This window comes from Petaurus breviceps, unplaced genomic scaffold (genome assembly GCF_028583685.1).
Source record: "Petaurus breviceps papuanus isolate PSGF00001 unplaced genomic scaffold, PetGlider_PUasm1.0 37, whole genome shotgun sequence".
Classification (NCBI taxonomy): Eukaryota; Metazoa; Chordata; class Mammalia; order Diprotodontia; family Petauridae; genus Petaurus; species Petaurus breviceps.
The window spans coordinates 1,664,495-1,670,746 of NW_027186296.1; positions in this window are offsets into that span (position 1 = coordinate 1,664,495).

Sequence of the window (6,252 nt, forward strand, 5' to 3'; positions counted from 1 at the left end):
GAAGGAAGGAAGGAAGGAAGGAAGGAAGGAAGGAAGGAAGGAAGGAAAGAAGGAAGGAAGGAAGGAAGGAAGGAAGGAAGGAAAGAAGGAAAGAAGGAAGGAAAAAAAGAAAAAGAAAGAAAGAAGGAAAGAAAGACAGAAAGGAAGACACAAAGAAAGAAACATAGTTAAGCCCAAGTTAAGTGTGCAACTTCTGGCCATGAAAACTTACTTTCCTTTGGAGAGGAGAAGGAGAAGGGGAGGGAGAGGGAGAGGACTAGCTGAGTTACCCAACTAGTTGGGTCCCCATTCAGGCAGCTCACACTACTCACAGCTTGTGTTGGTCCTTTGTTTTCAAAGAGGACCATGACATCAGGAAAATGATGGCCTGACTTGGGGCTGTGCAAGGTCACCAGCCTCACTTTCTCCATCAGAGCCATCTGGGTCCAGTGGCCTGATATTCATCAGGCATGGTCATCCAGGGACAATATGGTATAAGAGGTCAGCCTCGTAATCACAGGTACATGGGTATAAGTTCTGTGTCTGAGACCTATTAGCTGAGTGGCTATGGGCAAGTTACTTGACTTTTTGGCACTGCAAATAGTTAAGACTACATAAAACATAGATTGCTGATGCATAGAAGGGGTTTCCACAAAAGGAGTTCCTTATGCTGATGTAATCACAGGCTCAGCCAATATAAAAAAATAAAATAAATTGGGTTAAATAGTTATTTTTCAACATGATACTAAGAAAGGTTTATTAATTTTTTAAGGCCAGCCTTTGTATACTTTTTTCTAGTTGTAACTAGGGAGTTAATTCATAGGAAAAGATGAATAATCCACTAACATTAATTGAAATATTTAGGCTTTTTAAAATTAAGAATTATCTATGGCTTAGCTGAATGTTTCTAATATTACTAAACTTAGTCTTTATAAAATTTCTCCTCTGCCAACTAGGAGATTTTCTATTAGTCATTTTAATTTAACTTTTCCTCTTGTGACCTGGGATTTATCATAGTATAGTAAAGCATTATAATACACAAGCCAAATGGAAGGAATTTCCCCTATAAGAGGAAGTCTTCCAGATGCTTCTGCTTGTAGATGACATTGTTCTGACTGCTTCAAACTCAGAACTTTCCAAAATCTCCTAAATAAGATTCATAATCACTCAAAAGAGTTTGGCCTAACCACACAGAAAAAAGTGAGGAATAAAGAATGGTTTTGTTCAGTTGGATGAACAGACTATATAGCATTGGCCCAGCAAGACATATATTTTGGTCAGATACAGCATATGGACAATGATGTATAAACAGAAAAAGAAATAGGTTGGTTTTGCTATTGAATGAGAGTCAGGTATAACCAGGAGACAGCTTGTGTGTTCTATTGGTATTCACGCATTTTTTTTCTTCTTTTTTTTAATTTAAATTAATTTAATTTTTTTAGTTTACATCATTCATTTCCACAAGATTTTGAGTTACAAATACTCTCCCCATTTTCCCCCTACTCATCACCCCAAAACAGCGATCCCACTGAATATTCCCTCCCCCAATCTTCTCTCTTCTATTTCTTTCCCTGTCCCCCCCTCCTACTTTCCAGTGGGGCATGGTGGATCTCTTTGCTCCAGTGCCTATATATTTTATTTCCCAGTTACATGTAAAATAATAATAATATATATATATGTGTATTAGACATTTGATTTTAAACCTTTGAATTCCAGATTCCTTCCCTTCCTCCCTTGTCACCCATCCTTACTGGGAAGACAAGCAATTCAACATAGCCTGTACATGTGTAGTCATGCAAAAACATTTCCATAGTGGATATATTGTGAAAAAGTGACTATATTTCCCTCCATCCCATCCTACCCCCAACTTGTTCTATTTTCTACTTTCATTCTGTCCCTTTTCAAAAGTGGGTGCTTCCAAATTCCCTCCCCCGCAGCCTGCCCTCCCTTCCATCATACCCCTTTCATTCCCTTCCCTCTACTCTCCTGTAGGGTGAGACACCCTATTTAGTGTGTATTTCATTCCCTTCCTAAGCCAAATTCATTGAGAATAGGGTTGACTCATTCCCTTTTGCCTTCCTGTTCTTGCCCTCCATTGTAACAGTTTCCCCTTGCCTCTTCTATATGAGATAATTTACCCCATTCTATTGCTCCCCATCTCCTCTCATTATATTCCTCTCTTACCTCTTAATTTCATCTTGTATCATCCCTTCCTATTCAACTGGTCCTGTACCCTCTGTCTATGTATATATGTACACATATATACATATTCTCACATATGCATTCATACCCCTATATACCCTCCTACACAGACATACACACATCTTTCTATTCCCTTCAACTATTCTCATACTGAGAAAAGTTTCATAAATTACAATTATTGTTCTTCCATGTATGAATGTAAGTAGTTTAACTTTGATAAGTTCCTTATGATTTCTTTTCCCTGTTTACTTTCTCATGCTTCTCTTGCTTCTTATAATTGAATGTCAAATTTTCTATTCAACTCTGGTTTTCTCATTAAGAATGCTCAAAAGTCCTCTATTCCACTGAATGACCATATTTTTCCTTGAAACATGATACTCAGTTTTCCTGCATAGGCGATTCTTGATTTTAATCACAGCTACTTTGACCTCCAGAATATCATATTCCAAGCCCTTCAATCCCTCAGTGTAGAAGTGGCCAGATACTGTGTTAATCTGATTGTGTTTCCACAGTATTCAAATTGGTTTTTCCTGGCTGCTTGTAATATTTTCTCCTTGATTTGGGAATTTTGGAACCTGTCTATAATATTCCTTGGAGTTTTCTTTTTGGGATTGTTTTCAGGAGGTGATCAGTGGATTCTTTCAACCTCTATTTTGCCCTCTGGTTCTAAAACATCAGGGCAATTTTCCTTGAGAATTTCTTGAAGGATGATTTCTAGTTTCTTTTTTTTGATCATAGCTTTCAGGTCCAATAATTTTTAAATTATCTCTCCTGGATCTATTTTCCAGGTCAGTGGTTTTTCCAATGATATATTTCACATTGTTTTCTATTTTTCATTTGTTTGGATCTGTTTAATAGTATCTTGATTTCTCATAATGTCACTAGCTTCCATTAGCTCTAATCTAATTCTGAAGGAATGATTCTCGTCAGTGAGCTTTTGAGATTCCTTTTACATCTGGCAAATTCAGCTTTTTAAGGCATTCTTCTCCTCAGTGGCTTTTTGGGCCTTTTTTTTTTACTATTTGAGTTAGTCTAAAGGTGTTATTTTCTTCAGTCTGGTTGTTGACTTTCATTTCATAATTTTCTTGCATCATTCTCATTTCTCTTCCCAATTTTTCCTCTAGTTCTCTTATTTGGTTTTCAAAATCCTTCTTAAGCTCCTCTACAGCCTGTAAGCAGCTTATTCTTTTCTTGGAAGCTTCTGGTGCAGGAGTTCTGACTTTGCTGTCTTCCTCCTGTTCCATGCATTGATCCTTTTTGTCCCCACAAAAGGAGTCCAAAGTTGGATTACTGCGCTTGTCTTGCTTCCCTCATTTGCTCATGTTGCCACTCATTTGGGAAGACATTTCTAAGAGTGGCCAACTATCTGACACCATGATCAAAGAAACAATAAAGCTGCAAGAAGAAAAATGACAAGCAAGAATAGTTCACAGTAGACCAAACTTCTATATATTTCTCATGACATTACCAAATGAATAAATTAGAGAAATGCTGAAAATAGTAGTTTTCTATATTTTAATAAAGCATATAACAAATTCTTATGCTATTTTTGTGGATATGATAAAGGCATTTGGGATCAATGATAACAAAGAGTGCATGACTTAGTCCTAGTTAAATAGGGGTGGCTAGGTGGCACAGTGAATAGAGCACCAGCCCTGGAGTCAGGAGAACAAGTTCAAATCTGGCCTCAGACACTTGACACAATTACTAGCCTTGTGACTTTGGGCAAGTCATTTAAGCCCAATTGCCTTCCAAAAAAAATAGAACTAGTTAAATGATATGCCACAAGGAGCAATCATTAATTTTTCCAACCCATTTGCATCCATCCTTGGCTCTATGCTATTGAATATTTTTATCAATTACTTTGAATCCTTATGTAATATGTAGGTAACACATAACTAGGAGGTATAATTAATTCAATAGTTAGCAGTCCGTATTCAAAATGATGTTGACAGGTCAGGTCAGAACTTTGGTGCAAATCTAATTAAATGAAAAATAATAGTGATAAATGTAAAGTTTATATATGGGTTCATAAAATCAAACTTCATAAAGACAAGATGGGAGAAGCATGCCTAGATAACAATTGGTCTGATGAATATTTGGGATTTTAATGGCCCACAAGTTCAATATGAGTCAAAATAAGATTTAGCCACCCCCAAAACTAATGTGACTACAAGCTACATTAAAACATGAATAATGTTCAGGATTAGGGATGCGACAATCTTGTTGTCCTCTGTCCTCATCAAGTCATATCTAGAGTATTATGTTCAGTCCTTGATGCCAGATTTTAGTATTGACACTATTAAGTTTGGGGTTATCCAGAAGAGGAAAACCAGAGTAGTAACCTGTCAGTCAATAAACATTTATTAAGTGCCTACCACGTGCTAAGCACTATGCCAAGTGCTAGGGATACAAATATGAAAAAGAAAGGTAGAATCTTATAATCTAATAGGGGAAGCTGAAAAATGGAGGGGTAATGGCTGGAAGGGAAGGTACTCATTGTGGGGGATCATGTAGCAGTTCAAAGGAGTGTAGCCTCCTTTTAGGTGGGAAATGAAGACATGGCTAGCCTAGGTACTTTCTTTAAATGGAATTTTTGGGAGGAGCTTTCCCTTCTACCCTCCATTCAAAGGGTTACCAGGACTATAGAGTGTTGCTTAGGAATAAAGACCAAGGCTGAAGTGATCTTGAATGATGATGATGTTTGAGGATGGGGGTCATTGGGTATGATGAAGTTAAAAGCAATGTAACCACATAGGAAAATGATGTCATAATCATGTTCTGTGAACACGAAGTAAATGGGGCTATTTAGGCTAGGAAACAGAAGATTTAGAGATGTGTTAGTTATCTTCAAGTATTTGAAGGCTTTTCATACTTAAAAAAAAGTTTGAGACATGCTTAGCGCTAGAGGGTAAAACTAAGAGCAAGGAGGTGTAAATGCAAAAAGAGAAATTAGGTTTGATATAAAGAACATCTTGACAATGAAAATTGTTCTAAAATGGACTGAGTTTTCATTGGAAGTAATGAATTTCTCTTCTTTTATTGGAAATCTTCAAAGGTTCATGATCAGTGGAAATACTTGCTATAGATTTGTTTAGGTTTGGGCTGTAATAAATGGCCTTTGAGAAACCTTCCAACAGTGAGACTCTAATAATTATTTCCTTGGTGGGATATCTATGGTTAAATTAAATGGTGTGAATACTTGTCCATTGAAGTACATTGACAGGAATTACTTGGTCAGTGTGAAGTCCTTTAGGTTTCCATCTAGCAGGGTTAGTGATACATTCTTTGTAAGCAGTATCAGAGAGGATTGGATTTTTTTTTTTTGAAAAGACATTGGAACATCATTTCCTCCTCACCTCAAAGAGATAAATTTCAGTGTTTGGCATACCAGTCACCCTCTTGCCATAAATGGATATTTGTCTTTCTGAGCTCACTACTGGTGTGCTTGATAAGCTCTTTTATAATTTTTCAATTTGTCTTGCAAATTTCAAGGCTCACAGGACGAGTTTCAAAAGATTTATGTTTATGAGTATGACACTTTATTTTTCTAAAGCTTATGCCTAGTTTAAGTAAATTAAAGAGATTTTTTAAAACTAGTTTCAAAACAGGTTCCACAGGAATTCTAGGTCATTTAGTCTCCCTTTACTCCTCCTGTTTTGTTTCATCAAATTGTAGCTATCTCCCAGTGAGCAAAGGTTTCAAGGATTAAAACAGCAATTTATTTGGTTTTTTAGCTTTTATTTGAATGTCCTCTTTCCACTCCAATACATTATGCATCTCCAAAGAAACTCATAAATTATAGATAAAGCAAAAGTTAAAAATTAGTGCAAAATGTGGTGTAATGCCCAAAGGAAACTATTTGAAAAGGTTACAAGCTGTCAAAAAACAATTTGTATGGTTAAAAGCCACACAGTTAGATGCTGTTAATGGAGTATCTGTAGTGATTATTTAGGCATTGGTTGCTTATTATGTCTCTGAGATAGCTTATTTAATGTGTTCCTTTGGAGGCCATAACGACCTATAGTTCGGTACTTATGACACTTGAGGTGCGTGTGTGTGTGTGTGTGT